Below are 13,207 nucleotides of genomic sequence, written 5' to 3'. Positions count from 1 at the left end.
TCTCTCTATGCTACATTCTAGGTATTTTTTTCTTTTTTCTTTTTGAGAAAGAGAAGAAAGTGAGGGGGAGGAGGGAGATGAGAAGCATCGACTCGTAGCTGTGTCACTTTAGGGATACATTGATTGCTTCTCATACGTGCCTTGACCAGGAGGCTCAAGCTGAGCCAGTGACCCCTTGCTCAAGCCAGTGACCTTGGGCTTCAAACCAGCAGTGTTTGGGCTCAAACAAGTGACCTTGGGATCATGTAAATGATCCCCCACTCAAGCTGGCAACATTAGGGTTTCAAACCCAGGAATTCAGTGTTCTATGTTGACACTATATCTATTGTGACCCCATGGGTCAGGCCATTCTAGGTAATTTTTTAATACTTATTTAAAATTTCACTGATCATATCATCAGCTGCCTCTAATCTGCTATTTTAATCAAATTGAAACATATACTTCAATTTCTACAAGATTGATTTGGTCCTTTCCAACACTGTCAAATATTTAAAGTATTTTATTGTCGGCCCTGGCCAGTTGGCTCAGTGGTAGAGTATTGGCCCAGCTTGTGGATGTCCTGGGTTCAATTCCCAATCAAGGCACACAGGAGAAGCAACCATCTGTTTCTCCACCCCACCCCCTCTCACTTCTCTCTCTCTCTCTCTCTCTCTCTCTCTCTCTCTCCCCCCCTCCCTCCCTCCCTCCTACAGCGAGTTGGCCCAGGTGTTGAGGATGGCAACATGGCCTCTCCTAAGGTGCTAAAATGGCTCCTGTTGGCCCTGGCTGGTTGGCTCAGTGGTAGAGCGTCAGCTTGGCGTGCAGGAGTCCTGGGTTCGATTCCCGGCCAGGGCACACAGGAGAAGTGCCTATCTGCTTCTCCACCCCTCCCCCTCTCCTTCCTCTCTGTCTCTCTCTTCCTCTCCCGCAGCCGAGGCTCCATTGGAGCAAAGGTGGCCCGGGCGCTGAGGATGGTTCTGTGGCCTCTGCCTCAGGTGCTGGGATGGCTCTGGATGCAATAGAGCAACGCCCCGGAGGGGCAGAGCATCGCCTCCTGGTGGGCATGCCGGGTGGATCCCGGTCGGGCGCATGCGGGAGTCTGTCTGACTGCCTCCCTGTTTCCAGCTTTGGGAAAATGCAAAAAAAAAAAAAAAAAAAGGCTCTTGTTGCAAGGGAGCAACAGCCCCAGATGGGCCGAGTATCACCCCCTAGTGGGATTGCCAGGTGGATCACAGTTGGGTGCATGTGGGAGTCGGTCTGCCTCCCCACTTCTCATTTAAGAAAAATACAAAAATAAAATATTGTATTACCTTCTTCATGTTCTTAATCATTTTCATCCAAAGCCTATCGTCTATATCTGATCATTATTTAATATTCTTACAGGTCTAATTTTTCAGTTTGTTGTGTCTGTTGACATTCCCTCCTGGAGGACTCTCATGTGTTTGTAATTTTACATTGGGAGCTCATCTTTTTTTATTATTATTATTTTTCTGAAGCTGGAAACGGGGAGAGACAGTCAGATAGATTCCTGCATGCGCCTGACCAGGATCCACCCGGCACGCCCACCAGGGGGCGACACTCTGCCCACCAGGGGGCGATATTCTGCCCCTCCGGGGCGTCGCTCTGTTGCGACCAGAGCCACTCAAGCGCCTGGGGCAGAGGCCAAGGAGCCATCCCCAGCGCCCGGGCCATCTTTGCTCCAATGGAGCCTCGCTGCGGGAGGGGAAGAGAGAGACAGAGAGGAAGGAGAGGGGGAGGGGTGGAGAAGCAGATGGGTGCTTCTCCTGTGTGCCCTGGCCGGGAATCGAACCCGGGACCTCTGCACACCAGGCCAACGCTCCACCACTGAGCCAACCAGCCAGGGCCTGGAGCTCATCTTGAATAGGGCTTTATCATTGTCATTCCTCAAATTGACTTGTGTTGACTTAGCTTCTGCCAACACATCCCAATATTATTGTTTCATGACTGTACTTTATGTTAGTTTACAGAATTTGGGGAATTCCTAAACTATAAAGATAATAATGGGTATGAAGAACAAAGGCATGTGCCATGAAGATAACTGATGTTCCTGAAGTAAAGACCCTATAACAAATAAAGCAGACGAATTATTCAAAGAAATATTTTTTAATTTCTCTTTTATAAAGGAAGAAATTAGTAATAGATAGAAATAAAAAATCACGTTTCAGAAAGAAAAATAAACTGACACAGAATGGTAGACACAGATCTCTGTCCCAGTCGAGTTCGCAAACATCAAAGCTAAAGAAAGAACTCTTTGGACAACCAGAGAGACAAAGCAAGGTGACTGAAAGGGTTGAAGTGAAGTTTGGAATCAGGCTGGTCTCAGACTTCTCAAAGGCAAGGTTCAATGCCAGAAGACAATGAAATAATGCCACAAATTTGAAAAGAAATAAAATGTAGCCTAAGAAGCCCTGGCCGGTTGGCTCAGCGGTAGAGCTTCGGCCTGGCGTGCAGGAGTCCCGGGTTCGATTCCCGACCAGGGCACACAGGAGAAGCGCCCATCTGCTTCTCCACCCCTCCCCCTCTCCTTCCTCTCTGTCTCTCTCTTCCCCTCCCGCAGCCAAGGCTCCATTGGAGCAAAGATGGCCCAGGCGCTGAGGATGGCTCTGTGGCCTCTGCCTCAGGTGCAAGAATGGCTCTGGATGCAACAGAGTGACGCCCCAGAGGGGCAGAGCATCGCCCCCTGGTGGGCATGCCAGTTGAATCCCGGTCGGGCGCATGCAGGAGTCTGTCTACCTCCCCATTTCCAGCTTCGGAAAAATGAAAAAAAAAAAATGTAGCCTAAGAATATTACACCAAGTCAAGATATTGTTCAAATAGGGAAATACAGATATTCTCAACATGAAATAAATAAGGGAATATAGGACAACCTAAAAAAGCAGGGAATATAGATGCTTTTCTAGAAAAAAAACTTGATAAAGACCTAATTTAATGATGGATCAAAACAATGGATTCAGTAATGGGAAACAGTGCTGGTGATGAGCAGCGATTCCATTTAAATATAGGACTGAGACTAAACAGGACATAAAATGTAATAAACCTCAATCAGTAATAACAGAACTACCAAAAACAGAAACAATGGGACAGGGACAGAAAATGGAAAGTTTGTAAGTGTTAAACATTTTCGGCCCTGGTTGGTTGGCTCAGTGGTAGAGTCAGCCCAGCCCAGCCCAGTGTGGATGTCCTGGGCTCAATTCCCGATCAGAATACACAGGAGAGACACCCATCTACTACTCCACTCCTCACCCTCTCACTTCTCTCTCCCCCTCTCCCCCTCCTACAGTCATGACTCGATTGGAGCAAGTTGGCCCCAGGTGCTGAGGATGGCTCCATGGGCTTCACCTCTGGCCTTTAGAAGAGCTAGGTTGCTGAGCAACGGTGCAATGCTGCAGATGGGCAGAGCATTGCCCCCTAGTGGGCTTGCCATGTGGATCCCGGTCTGGGCACATGCAGGAGTCTGTCTCTGCCATCCCCTCCTCTCACTGAATAATAAAAAAAATTTTTTTTCATCTTTCCATAAGATGTTAAGCAGACATGTAGCTTAAAAATACACTGGTTCAATTATTTAATGGTTTCAGTATTCCTTTTATTAACTTTGAAGAGACAATCTGGGGAAAATAGGATATAAAGTGATGTGATGTGATGAATAAAGTTGAAATGATTAAATTGCTACCTCAGCTATCTTTTGGTTACAATATTCCCAGTATAGATTTTCCTATTTAATATTTATGTTCTCTGTGTTGTTTTAAATGTGTCTCTCTTATTTATTTTGTTTTACAGAGACAGAGATAGAGTAAGAGAGATGGATAGATAGGGACAGACAGGAATGGAGAGAGATGAGAAGCATCAATCATCAGTTTTTCGTTGCAACACCTTAGTTGTTCATTGATTGCTTTCTCATATGTGCCTTGACTGTGGGCCCTCGGCAGACCGAGTAACCCCTTGCTCGAGCCAGCTACCTTGGGTCCAAGCTGGTGAGCTTTTGCTCAAACCAGATGAGCCCGCGCTCGAGCTGGCAACCTCAGGGTCTTGAACCTGAGTCCTCCACATCCCAGTTCGACGCTCTATCCACTGCGCCACTGCCTGGTCAGGCTGCTTTTACTTCTTTTGACTTCTGCCCTGCCCCAATATATCCACCATGTTGAGATGACTGGAATTATAGTTCAGAACTACACTAAAACATTTTATTCTAATTAATATTTGGACAATAAGCTCCACTAATTTATTTGCTCACTATTTCTTATACCTCATTTTTTCCTCCTACTTTCATTTCTCTTCCTGTAGAGCACATATCAAAGAAATCCATAAGTGTATATTCTATTCCATAGGTGTATGGAATAGGTTGAAGCATTCCTAAGTTGAAGCAGATGTTTCTCTTCTGAATAAAACTGAACCTGGACTCTTGTCCCCAGAAAATGTAAGAGTGTATAAATGGCAAATATTCTAAGCTTATGTGTGCCTCTAATTATTTATTTCCTCCACAAATTTGAGTAGTGATTTGGTTAGAATAGAATTTCTAGTTGTCAACTTTCTTTTTCTTTCAGCACTTTGAAGAAAGTGTTTATTATACTAGAAAGCATAATTCTGTCTTAAATAAGAAAAAAGTGACACAAAAAGATTTAAGTCTCTTGTTGAATGAAGCGATCTGTGGGCCTAAAAACACTTTGTTTATACAGGAGTTATAATATGGCTTGCCATCTTTTATATATAAAAATTGCAAAGATACAAAATATAAGGTCTACTGGAAAGTTCTGTTTTTGGAATAAAACAAAATACAAATTTTTCTTACCGTCAATAAACTTTATTAAATAATTGCCATTATTTTAATGATTTCTTGCCAGCGTGAGGGCAATTTGTATATCCCATTTTTTTTTTTAAACTGAAACTTTTTTTTTTTAATTATTTTATTTATTCATTTTTAGAGAGGAGAGAGAGACAGAGAGAGAGAGACAGAGAGAGAGAGAAGGGGGAGGAGCTGGAAGCATCCACTCCCAGATGTGCCTTGACCAGGCAAGCCCAGGGTTTCGAACCGGCGACCTCAGCATTTCCAGGTCGACGCTTTATCCACTGCGCCACCACAGGTCAGGCTATATATATCCCATTTTTGAAAAATGTTTTATCTGTTGATGTGAAAAATTGAACCAGTGCTTGTTTGATATGCGACACACATGCTTCTGTAGCATTTCTTCCTTGTTGAAATTCGTAAAAATTACAGTGGCGTAAATGAACTTTATCAGTAGCCATGGGTACACTATGGCTTCACACATAAGACTAACGTGAATCAACGTTGTTTTAGTTAATTTGCTACGTCAGTATGTATACATTAAGTGATAAAAATAGAGAGGCACACATGCACCAAATAAACATGTGCTTACGTGTCGAAACTTGTGATAGAAACGGACAAAACTTTCCGGTAGACCTTATACATATTTACTTCTCAGCCAGCTAAAGAGCAAGCCTTGGTCAACCAAATTTTGTTTGTTTGTTGTTGTTTAGCACTCAAGAGAGCCAACAAGCTCCAGACAGACAGCGAGAAGATGAAAAGAATCAACTTATAGTTGCGGCACCTCAGTTGTTCACTGATTGCTTTCTCATATGTGCCTTGATGGGGGGAGGGGGGTGCTCCAGCTGAGCCACTGACCCCTTACTCAAGCCAGTGACGTTGGGCTCAAGCCAGCGACCTCTGGGCTCAAGCCAGCAACCATGGGGTCATGTCCATGATCCCACGCTCAAGCCAGTGACCTCATGCTCAAGCTGGTGAGCCCGCACTCAAGTCCGTGACTTCGGGTTTTAAACCTGAGTCCTCAGTATCCCAGGTCAATGCTTTATCCACAGCGCCATCAGGTGGGGGGGGTTGATTTTGATAATGAAAATGTTCTAAAACTGATTGTGGTGATAGTTGGACTCTGTATTTATACTAAAAGTCATTGAATTTACAAATTAAATGAGAGATTTTTATGGTATATAAATTATATTTCAATAATGAGGTTTAAAAAGAAGGAACTAAAAAATAAAAAGGAACTACAGTAGTTGCTTACACACCTGCCTCTTTGTGAGGAGTATCCAGACTTTTCCTTGGGCTTCTACAATTACACTCTATATTAGGAAGACTACTTTGGAAACTCATCCTGTGCAAGAAGTATGACATTATGAGCATCACACCATTTATGAAGGGCTTCATGATGTCCATAATTTGCTCCATTTGTTTTTCCTCCACTTGGTAGAAGTCAGACGATTAAAAATAAAGATCACAGGTAAGGAAAGAACCCGAAATGCTAGTGTTATTGTTGCTAGAGGCCAGCAGTGAAGCAACATTATACTCACCCAACCGTTGCAAGAGCTCCTTAGCATGGGGAGCTTATCAAGTAACTGATAGTAAAATTTTCACATCTATTACCTCACTTGATCTTTAAAACAACCTTTAATAGCAGGTAGTGTGGAGCTGTGTTTTACAGATGGGGAAACAGGCTATCTTAGAGAAGCTAATGAACTTGCCAAGAATCCACAATTAGGAAGTTGTAGAGTCACTGTAAAGTAACAGGGAATTATATATAAAAAATCAAAGAGTGAGAAGATATGAACTTACCTCCCTGAGGACAACTCCAACAAACAAAGACACTGAGACATCACCATTCAATGCCTATGTTCTTGCCAGCCATTTCCATAAACAGGCATTTGGTAGCTTTATCTTTTCTGGAAGTTACCATTTCTCCTTGATTATTCTTTTTTTTTCAAAGACCTTTTTTCCTGGCCTTTTTATTACCTGTACGCATCAAAAGAGCATTTCACTGTCCTTTTTATTTTATTTTTTAAGCAAGAGGGACACAGAGAGGGACAGACAGGAAGGGAGATGAGAAGCATCAATTCTTCGTTGTGACACCTTAGTTGTTTTTTGGGTTTTTTTCTTTTGTATTTTTCTGAAGTTGGAAACGGGGAGGCAGTCAGACAGACTCCCACATGCGCCTGACCGGGATCCACCCAGCATGCCCACCAGGGGGCGATGCTCCACCCATCTGGAGCATTGCTCTGTTGCAACCAGAGCCATTCTAGCGCCTGAGGCAGAGGCCATGGAGCCATCCTCAGCGCCCGGGCCAACTTTGCTCCAATGGAGCCTTGTCTGTGGGAGGGGAAGAGAGAGACAGAGAGGAAGGAGAGGGGAAGGGGTGGAGAAGCAGATGGGCGCTTCTCCTGTTTGCCCTGGCTGGGAATCAAACCCGGGACTCCCTCACGCCAGGCCAACGCTCTACCACTGAGCCGACTGGCCAGAGCCGTGATACCTTAGTTATTCATTGATTGTTTTCTCATATGTGCCTTGACTTGCGAGGAGGTGGGGTGGGGGTGGAGCTCCAGCTGAGCCAGTGACCCCTTGTTCAAGGCAGTGACCTTAGGCTTTAGGCAGCAACCTTGGGCTCAAGCCAGTGACCTAGGGCTTCAAGCCAGCGAACTTTGGGCTCAAGCCAGTGACCATGGGGTCATATCTATGATCCCACATTCAAGCCAGCAAGCATGGGGTCATGTCTATGATCCCATGCTCAAGCCAGAGACCCCATTCTCAAGCTGGTAAGCCCACACTCAAGGCGGATGAGCTCATGCTCAAGCCAGCAACCTCGGGGTTTTGAATATGGGTCCTCTGCATCCCAGGCCAATGCACTATCCACTGCACCACCACCTGGTCAGGCTGCACTGTCCTTTTTTGAAGAATCTTCTCAGTCAAATAATTTTTCCATCTTTACCCCAGGGTCTGGAGCAAACTAGTAAATTCCAGGGAGTTTTTAACCTGCCTTTGCTTCTCAGGACCTGATAAACATTTCTTCAATATATGTCAACATAGAATTACCAGTATAGCGTTAGATCTGTGAAGTCTAGTCAGGATATTATATATCTCAGGGTGGGGGCACACAAACCCATGTTTATTTTAAGGAATTACAGTGAGTCTGCTGTTCTTTACAGATTGGATGTTACTGCTTTAGTCAGTCTTAGCCATTTTTAGTAACTTATCCCCCCACCCCAACACACACTGATATACAGAGTTGTAAGGTTTTGTTGTGCACAATGCTTCTGATCAGCTTATATTTTACCATTGTCTTTACCACAGTAACAAAACCCGTGTAATAGAGGGATGTTCTCAGATAACATCAGAATTTGAGTCCAGTTCTTAGGACTGCTAGCCCAGGTTCACTTTGCATTAATCCACACTGCACCTTATATAGATGATTCTGACAATTATGATTAAAGTCTTGATAGAACTGCATGGTTACGAGACAAATAAGAAGTTTGCATTAAGTCAGGTAAAACTCCAAGCTATGTTTTTAGAATATTTCTCTTCTCACTTGCCTAATTTAATAATACACATATCAGCCCAAATTTTGAGCAGGAATTTTGTATTGTCAGAATGAATTTTCTAAGTAGAAATTGTTTCTAGTACAAATGGTGGTAGCATTTCCATTATATAATGTATATCATAAATGTACCTATAAACTGAGCAACGAATGACAACTTTTCCTGATATCACAGACTGTATTTTTTGCTCCATAATACACACCTGACCATAAGACCCAGCTACGGTTTTAAGGAGGAAAATAAAAAAAAATATTCAGAACCAAATGGTGTGTTAAAATATTTAATAAAATACTGTATCTTTCGCTCCGTACGATGCACGGGCATTTCCCCCTTCACTTTTGAGGGGGAAAAGTGCATCTCATGGAGCAGAAAATACACTAGTTTCTCTTGTTTTTCATTGGTTTAATCAGTCAGATTGAAAGATGGAGATCCTATATATGACTCCTTGTACACCTGGCTTTTCAATTCTATCCAGTATCTATACATTTCTCCTTTCCTTTCCAAACTACCTCCTTAGTATCCTTAGCAGAGAAAAAAGAACAGAAATTCTGCACCATTAGACTGTAGCCTGCAGATGGACAAATGATGAAAGGTACTTAATCTTCCTAACAACTCAATGGAATTAGATATATGACAAAAAGACACACTGCTAGAAAAGATCAGGGCTAGTATTCAAAGCCACATATTTCCAACCTAAAAACTCTCTACCATAATTTAAGAGCCAGATGCATTCAGCCCTAGCTGGTTAGCTCAGGTGATTAGAGTGTCATCCTGAAACACCAAGTTGTGAGTTCGATCCCCAGTTAGTGCACATACGGGAAACAACCAATGAATGAACAACGAAGTGGAACAACAAAATAAATTCTCCCCACCCTCCGACCCTCTCTCCCCTCCCTCTCTGTCTCTCTAAAAGCAATCAATTTAAAAAGAGAGAGAGAGAGAGAAACATTAAGGTTGTAGGTTCAATCCCTAATTAGGGCACACACTGGAACAGATTGTTTCTCTCTCTCTCTCTCAAATTAATAAAAAAATTTAAAAAGAATACATATTTTTAAAAAGTGGAAAAATTGGTTGTTACAGAATAGTCATGGGGATGTGAAGTACAGCATAGAGAATATAGTCAATAATATTCTAATAACTATGTATGGTGTCAGACGGGTATGAGATGTATCAGAATGATCACTTAGTAGGTTATGTAATATCTAACCACTGTAGTGTACAGCTGAAACTAATAAAATCCGTATGTCAACTATAATTGAAAAATAAAAAATGATTAAAACAAAAAACATGAAGTAGAAGAAGCCAGTCACAGAAGACCACACATTGTTATTCCATTTTTATAAAATGTCTAGACTAGGCAAATCCAGATTTAAAAAGTAGATTAGTGGTTGCCTAAGTCTGGGGTGAGATGCGATAATCAGGAGTGAATGCTAATAAGTATGGATTTCAAAATAAATTTTTTTAAAATAAAGAACTAAGCATTTGCTGCTAATTTGAGTAACAGGTTCTAATTTGCCTTCTACATCTGCTTCAAGCTGTTCATCCCTCTGAATCCCTATAAACTGAGATTCAACTAGACCTCTACAGTGCCTTCTAGTTCTAATATCTTATAAGTCTACAAAGACAGTGGTTGTAAGTAGGATAATACGAACTCCAGTCTTCAAACCAGATACAGTAGTTCTGATCTCAAGTTTAAAAAATTTAAGTCTGGTAGGGTTAACCTAAAATACCAGCTCCATGTGTCTCCCTCTCCTGGTGGGAGGTGTAAAGAACAAATTCAGGTGTCTGGGGTTCCCCAGGCCTAAGGGTTTCCCACCCCTAGAGGACAGTGCTTCTCATCAGAGCCTCATTCAGGAGAGAAATACCAAGGTTGAGTCAGAGGAACGATCCAAAGAGGGCAAAAGTGAAGATCAGAGAGACAAGAGCAAAATAAAGGCAATATGAATAAATATCCAAGTAAATTTCCTAATAAAGATTTCATTTTGTAGATAACAAGTCTTCTAATATTTTTATTTATTTGTTTGTTTGTTTATTTGTTTATTTATTTATTTTTTGTATTTTTCTGAACTTGGAAATGGGGAGGCAGTCAGACTCCCACATGCGCCCAACCAGGATCCATCTGGCATGCCCACCAGGGGGCGATGCTCTGCCCATCTGGGGCATTGCTCTGTTGCAACCAGAGCCATTCTAGCACCTGAGGCAGAGGCCATGGAGCCATCCTCAGCGCCAGGGCCAACTCTGCTCCAATGGAGCCTCGGCTGCAGGAGGGGAAGAGATAGAGGAAGGAGAGGGGGAGGGTTGGAGAAGCAAATGGGCGCTTCTCCTGTGTGCCCTGGCCAGGAATCAAACCCGGGACTCCTGCACGCCAGGCTGATGCTCTACCACTGAGCCAACTGGCCAGGGCTATTTTTTATCCCTTTAAACTACTTCCTACCCACTGTTTTGAAGTTTCTTCTTTTTTTTTTTTTACAGAAACAGAGAGTCAGAGAGAGGGATAGACAGGAACAGACAGGAACGGAGAAATGAGAAGCATCAATCATTAGTTTTTCGTTGCGCATTGTGACACCTTAGTTGTTCATTGATTGCTTTCTCATATATGCCTTGACCAAGGGCCTTCAAAAGACCGAGTAACCCCTTGCTCAAGCCAGCCACCTTCGGTCCAAGCTGGTGAGCTTTTGCTCAAACCAGATGAGCCCACACTCAAGCCGGCAACCTCGGGGTCTTGAACCTGGGTCCTTGGCATCCCAGTCCAATGCACTATCCACTGCGCCACCACCTGGTCAGGCTCCTTTTTTAAAAAATTGATTTTCCTGGCCGGTTGGCTCAGCGGTAGAGCGTTGGCCTAGCATGCGGAGGACCCGGCTTCAATTCCCGGCCAGGGCACACAGGAGAGGCGCCCATTTGCTTCTCCACCCCTCTGCCGCGCTTTCCTCTCTGTCTCTCTCTTCCCCTTCCGCAGCCAAGGCTCCATTGGAGCAAAGATGGTCCGGGCGCTGGGGATGGCTCTGTGGCCTCTGCCTCAGGCGCTAGAGTGGCTCTGGTCGCAACATGGCGACGCCCAGGATGGGCAGAGCATCGCCCCCTGGTGGGCAGAGCGTCACCCCATGGTGGGCATGCTGGGTGGATCCCGGTCGGGCGCATGCGGGAGTCTGTCTGACTGTCTCTCCCTGTTTTCAGCTTCAGAAAAATGAAAAAAAAAAATTGATTTTTATATAGAGGAGTTGGGGGGAAGCAGGAAGCATCAAGCCATAGTAGTTGTTTCCCATTTGTGTCTTGACTGGACAAGCCCAGGGTATTGAACCAGGGACCTCAGCATTCCAGGTCAATACTTTATTCACTGCACCACTACAGGTCAGGCTTGAAGTTTCTTTAAGTGATAATGAAACACCTCAAATTTACTTTTGAACTGTGCAAAGGGACTCTTAAATATTTTTGAATGAAAATCAAGAGTTCTGTCTATATCCCTGAAATACAGATTTTTTTTTTCCCTTTTACACAGAGAGAGAGAGAGTCAGAGAGAGGGATAGACAGGGACAGACAGACAGGAACAAAGAGATAAGAAGCACCAATCATTAGTTTTTCATTGCGCGTTGCAACACCTTAGTTGTTCATTGATTGCTTTCTCATATGTGCCTTGACCGCGGGCCTTCAGCAGACCGAGTAATGCCTTGCTTGAGCCAGCGACCTTGGGCTTAAGCTGGTGAGCTTTTTGCTCAAACCAGATGAACCCGTGCTCAAACTGGCGACCTCGGGGTCTCGAACCTGGGTCTTCTGCATCCCAGTCCGACGCTTTACCCACTGTACCACCGCCTGGTCAGGCTGAAATACAGATTTTATAAAAAAAAATTTTCAATACAGTCATCCCTCGCCATATTGTGGTTCACTTTTTGTGGTCTCATTGTATTGCAGATTTTTAAATTTTATGTCTAATTTTGTATCACAGATTTTTTGTTATCGTGGAATTTTGCAGTATATAGGCATTTTTATATATTATTTTAATTATTTTTTTGGTAAAATAAACATTTTTTTTAAATAAACATTTTTAACCTAAAAAGTTGAAAACAATATAAAAACTATTTATTAGACCCTGGCCAGTTGGCTCAGTGGTAGAGCATCGGCCTGGTGCGTGGAACTCCTGGGTTCAATTCCCAGCCAGGGCACACAGGAGAAGCACCCATCTACTTCTTCACCCCTACCCCTCTCTTTTCTATCTCTCTTCCTCTCTCGCAGTCAAGGCTCCACTGGAGCAAAGTTGTCCAGGGTGCTGAGGATGGCTTCATGGCCTCTGCCTGAGGTGCTAAAACAGCTCTGGTTGTAACGGAGCAACAACGCCCCAGATGGGAAGACCCTCGCCCCCTAGTGGACGTGCCGGGTGGATCCCAGTCAGGAGCATGCAGGAGTCTGTCTCCCTGCCTCCTTGCTTCTCACTTCAGAAAAATACAAAAAAAAATTTTAAACTTCATCATTCAAGTTGCAGTATTTTCACTGGTGAGTACCCATATAGAATTTTATATGTTGTTAAAATTATGTAGGATTAAGAGTGTAAAAAGTGCTTGACCAAGTGGTGGTGCAGTGGATAGAGAATCGAACTGGGACACGGAGGACCAAGATTCAAAACCCTAAGGTCGCCAGCTTAAGCACAGCTCATCTGATTTGAGCAAGGGATCACTTGGTCTGTTGTAGCCCCCCGGTCAAGGTACATATGAGAAAGCAATCAATGAACAACTAAAGTGCCACAACAAAGTATTGATGCTTCTCATCTCTCTTCCCTTCTGTCTGTCCCTCCCTCCATCTGTCTCACACACCCAAAAAAAGAGTGTACAAAGTGTTTAAGAGCCTGACCTGTGGTGGCACAGTGGATAAAGCGTTG

This window comes from Saccopteryx bilineata, chromosome 2 (genome assembly GCF_036850765.1).
Source record: "Saccopteryx bilineata isolate mSacBil1 chromosome 2, mSacBil1_pri_phased_curated, whole genome shotgun sequence".
NCBI classification, from domain to species: Eukaryota; Metazoa; Chordata; class Mammalia; order Chiroptera; family Emballonuridae; genus Saccopteryx; species Saccopteryx bilineata.
The sequence above is the reverse complement of the archived record's forward strand: the minus strand, read 5'-3'. Positions refer to the sequence as shown.